The sequence below is a fragment of the Triticum aestivum genome, chromosome 7B, assembly GCF_018294505.1.
Source record: "Triticum aestivum cultivar Chinese Spring chromosome 7B, IWGSC CS RefSeq v2.1, whole genome shotgun sequence".
Classification (NCBI taxonomy): domain Eukaryota; kingdom Viridiplantae; phylum Streptophyta; class Magnoliopsida; order Poales; family Poaceae; genus Triticum; species Triticum aestivum.
The window spans coordinates 95,717,201-95,730,753 of NC_057813.1; the positions used below are offsets into that span (position 1 = coordinate 95,717,201).

The window sequence follows — 13,553 nt, forward strand, 5'->3', positions numbered from 1 at the left end:
TCTTGTCAATCACATCATTCTCCAAATGATGTGATCCCATTAATCAAATGACAACACATGTCTATGGTTAGGAAACATAACCATCTCTGATTAATGAGCTAGTCAAGTAGAGGCATACTAGTGACTATATGTTTGTCTATGTATCCACACATGTATCATGTTTCCGGTTAATACAATTCTAGCATGAATAATAAACATTTATCATGATATGAGGAAATAAATAATAACTTTATTATTGCCTCTAGGGCATATTTCCTTCAGGGCTTGCCTGGTTGCTCTGCCAAGAAGGAGGGGTCGTCAACTCCGTAGTCGAACTGGGCATCAACAACGTTTGTCTCGGTGTCTAGCGAGAGAAGAGGGGGAAGAAACAATAAATACAATGCAAACAAATGCATGACGATGCGTGACATGACAAGGCATGTTGCTAGGCGTGCCCAAACGCGGTAGTAGGAGGTACCGGCGAAGGGGGGAAACATCCGGGAAAGTATCCCCGGTGTTTCGCATTTTCGGGCAGAGGAGCCGGAGGGGGAAAGTTGCGAGTTCGGTATGTTAGGGATGTGTGGCGAACGAACGGGCTGCGTATCCGGATTCGTCTCGTTGTTCTAAGCAAGTTTCATGTACAAATTTTTCCATCTGAGCTACGGTTTATTTTATATTAATTTTAAAAGATTTAAATCATTTTTAGGATTTATTTAATTAATTGAACCAACATTATCTGGAACAGTGCACGCTGACGTCAGCGTGACGTCAGCAGTCAACCAAGGCGTTGACTGGTCAACTGATGTGTGGGTCCCGCATGTCATTGACTGTTAACTAACCTAACAGATTAATTAACTAAACTAGGTGATTAGGTTAATCTAATCAGGATCAATTAAGTTAATTAATTATTTGATTAATTAACTATTTAATTATTAATTATTTATTTACTTCTTTTATTAAACTTTTTTTAATCTTTTTTAATTTTCATTCTAGGGCCTGGGCCCCTCATGTCATAGGCACGGGGACCTTAACGGGCGATGGCACAGGCGGGTTACGGGTGCTCGGGCATCGAGTGCTAGCGTCCAGCCCGTTTGCGAACAGAGGCGCGCCGGCGCGAGCGCCAGCGAGCAGAGACCGCAGGCTGGGCCGACGAGGTCGGCGGAATGCGACGAGTGAAGAGGCCGGTGGCCAGGGCGGGTTGTGGCGACGGAGCGATGGCGAGGTGTGGAACGCGACGACGGCATGGCGCGCGTGGCTGTGGGCGCGGCCTTCGGCGCAGCAGGGCGCCGAGTGCGGCGGCTAGGCGCGAGCAGAGGGGCTCGCGCGGGTGCCGGCGAGGCAAGGGCAGAAGGGAGGCGGCCCGGGTCGGGTGGGCGCAGAGTCGGACGCGCGGGCATGTCGCGCTTGACGAACGGCGCCGACCAAAGAGAAAAAAAAGGAGGGAAGGACGGCGGCTCACCGAGCCCTGCAGATGTGCATAAGCGGGCTCGGGGAGGAGGACGAGGACGGGTGTCGGTGTCAAAACCGGCGGATCTCGGGTAGGGGGTCCCGAACTGTGCGTCTAGGCGGATGGTAATAGGAGACAAGGGACACGATGTTTTACCCAGGTTCGGGCCCTCTTGATGGAGGTAAAACCCTACGTCCTGCTTGATTGATATTGATGATGTGGGGTATTACAAGAGTGGATCTACCACGAGATCAAGGAGGCTAAACCCTAGAAGCTAGCCTATGGTATGATTGTTGTAATGGTTGTTCGTCCTACGGACTAAAACCCTCCGATTTATATAGACACCGGAGAGGGCTAGGGTTACACAGAGTCGGTTACAATGGTAGGAGATCTACATATCCGTATCACCAAGCTTGCCTTCCACGCCAAGGAAAGTCCCATCCGGACACGGAACGAAGTCTTCAATCTTGTATCTTCATAGTCTTGGAGTCCGGCTGATGATGATAGTCCGGCTGTCCGGACACCCCCTAGTCCAGGACTCCCTCAGTAGCCCCTGAACCAGGCTTCAATGACGATGAGTCCGGAGCGCATATTGTTCGGCATTGCAAGGCAGGTTCCTCCTCCGAATAATTCATAGAAGATTGTGAACACCAGGACAGTGTCCAGCTCTGCAAAATAAATTCCACATTCCACCATAGAGAGAATAATATGTACACAAGTTCAATCTGCTGACGTATTTTGTAGCATGACGTCACACCACTACCAAGCCTTTACTTGAATCGTTTTTTACTATACCACCTCAGCGCGTTTAGCGAAGCGGTTTCCTTGGCACGTCTTGTCGAAGGAGAGATTGTGTTCCCCTTATTCCGGGATTCTCATCAATACGGACGTGGGTAACCCAACCGCGCCGTCGCCATGCCCCCTCTATCGAGGGCGAGTCCCGAACGGACACTGAGACGGCTCTCGGTATTCTCCCTCCTTATAATGGGACCAAGGCTCGTTTCTTTTCTTCAATCCTCCATCGAATCTTCTCCTTGCTCCAAGTTCCAACACCCAGAGCCCCAGATTCGAGCGCTTCGGACCTTCAACAATGTCCGACTCCGACCTTCAGCGCCGGTGGATGCCCTCCTCCGTCACGGAGGAGGACGTGCTAAAGCTGCGAGAGGCCAAGTACCTGTCTTACGAGATTTCGCATAGGTTGCCCGCCGAAGGGCAGGCCATCCCCACCCCTGAGCCCGGCGAGTACGTCGTCTTTGTATCCCACCTCCGTCGGGGTTTAGGCTTCCCGATGGATCCTTTTGTGAGAGGGCTCATGTTTTACTATGGGTTGGAATTCCACGACTTGGCTCCGGAGTCCATCCTTCATATTTCCGCATTTATCGTCGTCTGCGAAGCCTTCCTTCGCGTCACCCCCCACTTCGGCCTGTGGCTGAAGACCTTCAATGTGGAGCCGAAGATGATCGAGGGGCGTCAAGCAGAGTGCGGCGGGGCGGCCGTAAGTAGGAGGGATGATGCCCCGTGGCCCGAGGGCTCCTTCCAAGAGGAGCTCGGCTTGTGGCAGCAGGAGTGGTTCTATATTACCACTCCGAAGGGCAGCAGGCAGAAGCCGCCGCCCTTATTCTGCTCGGGACCTCCACGACGGTTGATGTGTGGGTCAACCAAGGGCTCAACTGGGGGCTGTCAAAGGACGTGCCCCTACTGCAGGGCCGGATTCGAGACCTCCAAGCGAGGGAGATCAATATGGTTGTGGTAATGCAGGTCATGCTGATTAGGCGTCTCCTACCCTGCAAACGCCGCCCTCTCCGGCTGTGGGAGTTTAATCCGGAGGGACCACGGATTCTTCAACACTTCATGGGTATGACACCCATGGAGATGTACAAATTATTCTTCGGATCACGAGAGGCATGTCCGGAATTGACCGAGGACGCCGGCCTAAGCTGCAATCGCCCGGATACACAAGTAAGTAGCTCCGAGTCCGGACATACCGTTTGTTTGCCTTTCTACGATTCGCCTTTTAACCGATTTCCTTCTAAACAGGAGTGGATAGCGCAAGCACAACTGATACGGTGTCCGGCCCCCCTCCCAGAGACCGCGCCGGATCTCGTGCTGGTCAGGATGCCGGAGGTTGCACCTTTAGAGGAAGGCGAAGGGGAAAATAGAGGAGCTACCGCCTCGCCCAAGGAGGCTCTTGAAAGAGGGGGGATCGAGAATCCCTCCCTCCAAGGGGAGAAGAGGACCGCCTCCGAGGACCCGGGGGCCAAAGCCCCTAAGCGGGGGAAGAAATCTTCGCCAGAGGGTCCTACGTCCGGGGAGGCCCCGGCCGCACAGTCTCCCCTAAAGAATCAGCCCTCCAGCGAGCGGTAAGTAGAGAAAATGGAGTTTTATAATAAGGGACACCCCTATTTGTGCTTTTGGGGATAACTCAAGTTTTTACCTTGTAGTTCGGATCTCCGTCCTTCGCAAATGAGCTCGTCTTCGGGGGACCTTCGTCCAGAGATGGTGGAGAGCGAGACGCCTCCGTCAGCGGCACCGTCAGATAGGGCGGACGAGCCTGAAGTGTCATCACGGAGGGCGCCCCCGAGTTTGGCAAAGCCGAATAGTTCGGCACCAACTGGTGTGCGGCTGAAGGATCTGCTTGAGAGGGCGTCTATCTTAGAAGATCACCATGCATTGATGAGTATGGTGATTGGAAGGATTTCGTCCGCCGAAGGCGGATTGCGTAATGCCGTCAGGAGTTTGCTGGCGGGGTTTGAGGTACGTAAAAATGACATACCTTTTGACAGTTTTACACATAAAGTGCGCCCTGTATAGTAGCCCCTGAGACTCGGTAGGTTGTCGAAAGCGACAACATGCCGAGGATCAAAATCGCAGGTTTCAATTTTCGCCGTTCCTATGCAGGTGGCGGATCGTCCGGGGGCCAGCCGGACTGATGGGGTTGCTGAACTAAAGCGGCAACTCGACGTTGCGGATGCGGACATCGCGCTAGTCAACATGCGACTTGATGAGTCTCAAGGTAAGTGTTTCTTTGCGGTCACTTGGTAAGGGAGCCGAAGCCCACTCCTTACAACATGTGTGTGAAGTGCAGATGGTGCCGCTGCTGTGGAGAGCCTTCGGGCCGAACTTGCTCAAGCCAAGGAGCAAGTCAGAAGGAGTAATGCGGCAGCCTCGAGGGCGGCCGAGGAGTTAGAAGCCGAAAGGGCTGCACACTGCCGAAGCAGGGAAGAGATGGCCGAAATGGCCGTGAAGTTAAAAGATGCTACCGACCGCAATGAGGCTCTTGAAAAGGAGTGCCTAGCGGGGCGAGAAGACCTGGGGAAGGCCACCGTCGAAGCCAAGGATGCCCGTTCTGCAATGCAGGCTATAAAGGAAGAGCTGCGCCAGGCCGGAGACATTGTGGCTGGCAAGCCTTTTCTGCTTCGCCGAAAGTTTACGGATCCAAAGTATGCTCAGCTTGGCCAGCTGTGGGGTCCAGAGGATCCCTATATGGACTTAGCAGCGAGTGCCGTGGACGCCGTTATGCACTTCCGAAGCCAGAAGGATCACAAGACGGAAGAGCTGTTTTGGTCTCAATTCCATAGTCCGGAGCGTTCACTTCCGCTGACCGACCGGTTGGCCGAGTGGGCTGAGCTGAATAGGTTGTCCGGGCTTGCCATGATGGATATCGTGACTCATGTCTTTCCGGATAGGCCCAAGCTGAAGAGCTATTTTGGCTTATTGCAGCAATTTCTTGGGGCGGTGCCGCATATCAAGGCGATGAAGCGGTTGGCCTGCATAGAGGGTGCACGGATGGCACTCGCCCGTGTGAAGACACATTGGACAGAGATGGATGCCACCGCTGTTGCGACCCAGGGTTCGAACGAGAGCCGGTTACCCGCCGAGCACTATTTTGGCGAAGTTCTGCGTGGTGCTCATGTAATAGAGTCGCAGTGCTCAAAAAATGTCACGTTCAAATGAACGTTTTATTTTGTAAAACAATGTTTGTGATGTAAGCTCTTTTTATACTTGTGCGTTCAAGTATTGAAATATCTCCTATGCGGCCGTTTATGTATACGTGTGTATAACCTGAAAGATGGCAGTCGTCGGCTTCAGCCCCCACGCACAAGGTGCGGGAGTGTTCGCAAAAATAGCGCATTTTCACACTTAATCCAATGTCTCGGTCCTGTGAAGGAGGTGGTAGCGTAGCAAACGAGGCAACCGGACTATAATGCTTTATCACTTTCACTTAGCCATGGGAGTTCAAGGGTGGGGCTACGATATAGTCCCTGGGGGCACCGCGCTCTCCAAATTCGGGGCGCGTATGTGCCTGACCGGGAAACGATCCTTCGTCAAAGCGGAGGAATTCTAAACATTCCATTGGTCGATTGAGTGGTTGACCAGTCTCTCGCTGTATCATGACAGTCAGTTTTCGGCTTTCTCTACTGAGGTGCTCGCCCAGCCGAACTGGGGCACAATTGCAGTAGTTCTCCTGGTGCCGCGTTAGCCGATGATATGGAACGTAAGGCAGCAAAACACAGGAGCCGGGCAAACCCAACATTTGACCAAAGACATGATTCGGAGCTGATGCATATAAGGCCTAACTCGAGACGCCGAACACTCCCGAAGGTGTTCGGTCTTTATAATAACGGGCAGAACAATGCCCTAAGCCCCTAGTGTCCAGGTACGAGCGAGGTCCTCTGACGCGGCCGATGCCAAAACGCCAGTCTCCTCTCTGGTTATAATGAGAAACCAGGGGATTATAGCAACAAGAGACAGTAAGAAAGGTTTAGGCAGGGTCTTAATCTGAAAAGAATCCTTGAAACGGGTCCCTACTGCACGTCTGCGCCTGTGTCTCCGTTGTGCCGTATCCTGGACGGGTGTGCACGTTGTTCATCTGTAAAAAGAGAGGAACTTAGTTTGAAAAGAAATCGTGCGAAAAAGTGCATAAAAAATTGAAATATAAATTAATAAAGTTGAGCCTATATTAGCTCATTATTGCTTATATGCACAGCCCCTTGTGAAGGGGTGTGCGGCTAGGGAGCCCCTAGCTTATTTATTCCGGACTCGTCCAGCCGTGTCCGGGGTCTTAGACGACCTTTTAATGAAATGATGCCGCGTGGGCCGGGAATTTTAAGTGTAAGAGACGCGTAATGTGGTATTGCGTTAAAGCGGACGAAAGCTTCACGTCCCAATAGTGCTTGATAGCTACTTTTGAATGGGGCGACATAAAAGATTAGCTTTTCACGTCTGAAGTTGTCAGGTGACCTGAACACAACTTCTAGTAAGAAGGAGCCTGTGCACTTGGCGTAAGGGCCTGGCGCCACTCCTTTGAAGGAAGTGAGGCTATGTCGAATTTTAGTAAGGTCTATCCCCAACCTGCAGATTGTGTCCGGATATAGCAGGTTTAAATCGCTGCCGCCGTCCATCAGGACTTGTGTAAATTGCAGTCCGTCGATTATAGGATCCAATATCAGAGCAGTCCATCCTGCGTTTCAGATACTTCTGGAATAATCCAGGTGGTCAAAAGTGATTGGTTTTGACATCCAATCTCGAGGTTCTGCTGGGGTGGACCGTGCGACACCTATCTTTGTGGGTGCCGCATTGTTTTTCCGTACTATCACATGAAGTGAGTTTACGGCTTTGACTTCTTGTGGGAAAGTCTTTTGTTTTCCGGTGCTCTGCTGGTGGGGTTCGTTATCGTCCTCGCTTGGCCCGTCGAGCCCCTTGTGTTCGGCGTTGAGTCTGCCGGACTGTTTAAAAACCCAACAATCTCGGTGGGTATGGTTTGCAGGCCTTCCGGAGGTACTGTGGATTTGACATATCCGATCCAAAATTTTGTTTAAGTTGGATAGCTCATCACTGTTGTCCTTAAGAGGCAGTGTTTTATTGTTTGGCCGCGAGCTTTTGAATCCGGCGTTGACCGCCGTGTTCTTTGGGCTTTTTTCTTTATTCCGGCGCTGATCTTTTCTGCGTCGTGATTTTCCGTTTCCATCTCTGATCTCGGATGTACTCGGGTCGTTGGTGCTGCATCTTGCTAGCCAGCTGTCTTCCCCCGCGCAAAAGCGGGTCACGAGGCTTGTTAGCGCGGCCATTGTCCTCGGCTTCTCTTGGCCGAGGTGTCTGGCGAGCCATTCGTCTCGTACGTTGTGTTTAAAAGCTGCTAAGGCTTCAGCGTCCGGACAGTCGACTATTTGGTTCTTTTTGGTGAGGAACCTATTCCAGAATTTGCGCACTGACTCTCCGGGCTGTTGAGTTATATCACTTAGATCGTCTGCATCCGGAGGGCGGACATAAGTCCCTTGAAAATTTGCTCTAAACGCGTCCTCGAGCTCTTCCCAACTTCCAACAGTGTTTTCTGGGAGGCTTTTGAGCCAATGCCGAGCTGGCCCTTTGAGCTTGAGGGGTAGGTATTTAATGCCGTGGAGATCATCTCCTCTAGCCATGTGTATGTGTAGTATGTAATCTTCTATCCAGACTCCAGGGTCTGTTGTTCCGTCGTATGCATCTATGTTTATGGGTTTGAACCCTGCTGGAAATTCATGATCCAGCACCTCATCGGTGAAACATAGTGGGTGTGCGGTGCCCCTGTATTTGGGTGTGCCGCTGTCTTCGAACACTTGTCGTGTTGTGTTGCTTCCTGGGGCCCTCTTTTTTGGCCCGTAAATGGACCTGGCTGGGCCGTCTGTTTTCCCAGGATCATAAGTCGGCTTGTGTGCGGCGCCGCTTGTCGCTTTTGGCCTGTCATCTAGCCGTCTATCCGGCCAGGCGGCCTCTTTGTTTTTTGACTGTGAGGGCTCTATGGCTTCCTCGTCAAATTCTGGCAGCAGCTTGTGCTTCGGGTAGCTCTTTGTTTGGTGTCCATTGCCATATTTGTCTGCAGTCTTGAGTACTTTGCTCCACCTCATTCTGAGTATGTCTTTCACTGTTTTGAGCTTCCGTTTTTCCTTCTGCAGACTTCTTGCAGTGGCGACGAGTCTTTTGTGAAGGTTCTTATGCTCCGGTGGTGTGTCCGGCGTGAGGTCGTCTGGACTGTTGGTTTCGCCGGGCATGGATTGATTATCCGATTCGTCCTCTTCGGACGGTTGCTTGGTTGCATGTTCGTCGTCCACTAGTTTGCCCTGCTCTATTGCAGGGTCATTAGGAATGCTGTTTTTGTCGAGGCGGGACTTAGGGCGGCGTCTGCGTCGCCGTTTTGGTTGCTTGTCGGCGGGATTATCTTTTGCCGCACCCCGTTGTTCCTCGTTATCGCTTCCTTTTGGGGTGTCCACCATATATACGCCATGTGTTGGGGTGGCCTTCCAGTGCTCAGTGAGCGCTGCTTCTTGATCGTCACCGGCATCATTGTCCATACCGTCCGGAGTCGTAGTCTAGCATGTCGGTTAGATTGTCGATAGTGGCTACAAAGTGGGTGGTGGGTGGGCTTTGAATTTCTTCATCGTCCGCATCCCAACCATCCTGGCCGTAGTCCGGCCAGGGCTCTCCGGATAGCGAGATATGCTTTAGCGATTTCAGGATGTCGCCAAAGGGTGAGTGCTGAAAGATGTCCGCAGCGGTGAACTCCATGATCAGCGCCCAATCAGATTCGATTGGCAGGGGCGCAGGAGGTTCGGAGTCTGGCAGGGAGTCCGGCACCTCGGAGTCACGAGCTTTATAAGGGACGAGGTCAGTGTTCGGCTCCATGGCCGTGGAAGTTGCAGCTCCCGAGGCGGTGTCCAGCCACCCGTCCTCGATCTGCGCGATCGGCTCCGGACTATGGGTCGGAGCGGATTCGTGTGCGGCCTCCAAGGTACTGTCCGGCGGCAGAGTTAGATCATGCCCATCGTGATAGTGCGGCACGCTCGGCTGCGGCTCGGATCCATCGAAGACCAAGTCTCCGCGGATATCCGCCGTGGAGTTTAGGCTCCCAAATCTGATCTGATGGCCAGGGGCGTAGCTTTCGATCTGCTCCAGATGGCCAAGTGAATTGGCCCGCAGTGCGAAGCCGCCGAATACGAAGATCTGTCCAGGGAGAAAAGTCTCACCCAGGACTGCGTTGTTGTTGATTGAAGAAGCCATCAAGCCTATCGGTGACGACACAGAGGAACTCTCAATGAAAGCACCAATGTCGGTGTCAAAACCGGCGGATCTCGGGTAGGGGATCCCGAACTGTGCGTCTAGGTGGATGGTAACATGAGACAAGGGACACGATGTTTTACCCAGGTTCGGGCCCTCTTGATGGAGGTAAAACCCTACGTCCTGCTTGATTGATATTGATGATGTGGGGTATTACAAGAGTGGATCTACCACGAGATCAAGCAGGCTAAACACTAGAAGCTAGCCTATGGTATGATTATTGTAATGGTTGTTCGTCCTACGGACTAAAACCCTCCGGTTTATATAGACACCGGAGAGGGCTAGGGTTACACAGAGTCGGTTACAATGGTAGGAGATCTACATATCCGTATCGCCAAGCTTGCCTTCCACGCCAAGGAAAGTCCCATCCGGACACGGAACAAAGTCTTCAATCTTGTATCTTCATAGTCTTGTAGTCCGGCTGACGATGATAGTCCGGCTGTCCGGACACCCCCTAGTCCAGGACTCCCTCAATGGGCGAGGTCGAGGCAGCGGTGCTCCAGGGAGGTGGTCCAGTGGCGAGCGCTGGTGGCGGCCTGGAGACGAGACGAGGGTCGTAGAGGAAGGAGACGACGACGGCGGACCACCTGGACGTTGTGGCGTAGCTCGGGGTCGCCGGTGGCCGCGGGATCGATGAGGGCAGTGGCGAAAGGCGCGGCGCCGGCGACGTTCACCGAGGTCGACGCAGAGGCGGGGGCGTCGCGGCGAGAGGGGCTCCGAGGAGGAGGGAGACGGGCGACAACGACGAGCGATGGGGGCGCCGGCTCAGGCGGGGCTGCCGGCATGGAGTTGGGGACGCCTCCTGCGACGACGGGTGGCGTTGGGGCGCCGGGTTCGGCCCGATCTAGATCGGGAGAGGGAGATGGGATCGGGGGAAGTGAGGAGATCGTGGGGAGAGTGGGGGGGGTTAGGGTTTGCGGCACCAGGGATAAGGAGTGGGGGCGGGCCGGTCAGGCCAGTGGGCTTGCCAGCTGGGCCGTTTGGCCCAGTTGGCCAGGGGGGCTCTTCTCTCTTTTTTTGAAGTTTTGTTTTCTGTTTTTATTTTATTCTTTTTCTTTATTTTCTCTACTGTTTTAGCTCATTTTAAAAATATAGGACTTATATAAAAACATGGTTTCTTCATGACAAGTAGTTAGGGAATATTTTCAACACATCGAACATTTTAGTTTTGACTTTTGAAAACTTTAATTATTTTAACTTTAATTCAAATTTAGAATTTGAATCTGTTTCGATCTAACGTGGGATTATCAACAATAACCGAGGTGATGTGGCATCGTTAACACGGGATTACTGTAGCCTGATTACCTAGGCGTCACAAATCTCCTCCACTACAAGAAATCTCGTCCCGAGATTTAAGAGGGGGACTAGGGGGAAAGGTTTGGTTATGAAATCCTAACGAATCTTCTCGTCTTTGGTTGCTCTTCTCGAAATGGTCGATCCATTACATTGATGTCTTCAGTTCTCTGCTTCAGGTCATCATGTTGAAGTTGTCGTCCTTCCTTGGGGATCTTCATCGTACTTACGGAAAGGATAAGGGGTAGCTTCAAAAGGACAGACCTCTACAAGGTTGACCATCTGGTCGATAACATCGAGGAAGGTGGCGGAAGTTACTCTCGAATTGAATCTTAAGTAAATATCGAGAACAAAGTAAGGAGGTACCATGAGAAGTTTCAAATGGATAGGCAAGCGTTTGATGCCTGATCAGAAGGTGAAAGGGGTTCAGGGCAACGAGAATAAGTATTGCGTCTGATACCAAAATAGATCACTTGGGATGGTGGCCCGTGAATTACGTACGAGTCCATGCGCGAGGAATAACTTTGGGAACAGGGGGTGTGCAGGAGAGTCAGGTTTCGATCCTGTGGAACTATGGGTTATGGGCCCACCATGTGGTTGAAAGTAGGAAGGGGCCAACATCTTGCACGGTCACGATAGTAAGGCGTGTCAGAGGGTAGCCTATCAGTTATGTCGGCAACAACATCGATACCAAGGGCGAGGGATGAAGAGAACCATTTTTCTGCTTGTTGAACGAGGCGGGCCAATAGGCAAGGTTCTCATCCATCGGTGGCTACCGGAATGTCATTAACAATAGTAACAGGGTCTTACTGACAGAGCGGTACCACGAGGTGTTTACATAAGCAGGAGAATATTACTGCTTAGGTCATGTAGATCACAAGAAAGGTTAAATCAAACAATGGAAAGGAAAATATGATTATCAGATTAAACAGAACAATGAAAAGGAAAATGTGTTAAAACACATATTTCGGGGTATTTCCTTCCCAAGGACAAACAGAGCATGATATCCATGACAGGATAGAAAGTAGAAAACCATTTATTTAAGGGGAGAGGAATTTCATGACATTACCCATACAGCGGTGTTTGGATAATTGAGCTGGAAACATTTAGCATTGGGCTTCAAATGTTCTTGTTGAAAATCGGAGTACCACAGACATGCTTCGAGATAGTATTGACATGGTCTTCAAGCAAAGGTCAGACTTTGGATACAGGAAGGATCCATCAGGAACAACTTGTAGAATAAGTCTTACAATTTCCTCATGGAAGAATGGATAACCTTGCTAATAAGGAAACTATAACAACAGGTCATCCGGCCAGGTGTGCTGGGCATGCCATCACCTTACCGGGTCATAAAAAGATCAATGTTATAACTCTTGGAAATATGTTCCAACCATCATATCTGTCTGAGTTTCAGATCCGATTGGTGTCAGGATACCTCCGACTTAGGATGCGTGAGAAGAAAAGGTGCACCACAAATTGACGAGATGACATTGTAAGATTATCGGGAAATGAACTATGGAAGCATGTTCCGAAACAAGCGTTCATCATTAAATCAAGGAGAGGGGAGGAGATGGCTGGTGGACTCAGTGCTAATTAATTGAGATTTCCAAAAAATGGATTTCCATAGTTATATGAACAAAGAGATAACATTTGCCAGATCAAATGATATAATGATGTATGCTTGAGGACAGCATACACATTTAAACATTGGTTGAAAGGTGCACCCGAATATGGGCTGGGTTGCACGACCAACGTCGGAATGGTGATTCAATAATCAATAGTCTAAGAATGAACGGCCGACCATTAACTTCAAAGCGATAGGGTTGCTAGAAGGGCAGAATCCAAACAACACCGCTCACTTGTTGGTACCCTGGTTGGAATCAACACGAGGACCCAAGAAAGAATGGTGATGGTGAGAAGTATGACAATACCAAGAATTCCTTAAGTGGTGGAGCAGTCCTCACAATATCCTTGATATTAAAAGATGGTAATACTCCAAGGTAAAGAAGAACAAATGTTGGATATCAGGGATCTCAAGGTATAACACAAAACGCGAACATGTTTGTGTTGAACGGAAGGCAATAAAGTGGTCGATGATAACACAAATCATCGAGGGCAAGGACGATATTTCCCATCATGAATTGGATTGATATCCTGGAAGGAGTTAAAATGTTGATGATGATCACGACAAATTTTGTCGAGAGGCTCCATGAAGATGCAATCGCTCGGCGACGGCATCAAGCCAAGGGAATGGTGAAGCAAAAGGCTACTATAACTGTAGATAAGATGTCATCTCAGAATTTAGAGTTGTCTCTCAAGACAAACAATATGATGGTGAAAGTTTGATGTAAGCTTAGAGCACTGTCGGGATTGTGTCCTGAGGATGAAGGACATAGGTAGAATGGTCAAGCAGTCAACCTGACGATGATGATGTAGTCAATCAGCTGGGAATGACACGATCGAGTACAAACTCGTAAGCAATGAAGATTACTAAGAGTTGTTGAATCACTGTGCGGACTCGATTCAGTTATCGGTGCTTTTGAGTGTTTAATGACTTAGAGCCTGTGACAAAATTGGAATAAGTGAGAATGTAGTACTTGATGGAGAACTCATAAGAAGTTATGCAGTTCCATGATAATCTCGAGATACCAGGGTTTAATACTCGACGAAAGATCAAAGTAAAAGTTGGACTGGTGTATTGATCCATAGAAGACAAGTGCTCAACTTGCCCGAGAAATGGGATCAA

General features: G+C 50.4%; 1 pseudogene; it reads right to left on the reverse strand.

The window, feature by feature from the left end:
- Window positions 1-6,435: 6,435 nt before the first annotated feature.
- On the reverse strand, window positions 6,436-6,936 carry LOC123161885 (uncharacterized; annotated as a pseudogene).
- Between the last annotated feature and the right edge of the window lie 6,617 nt (window positions 6,937-13,553).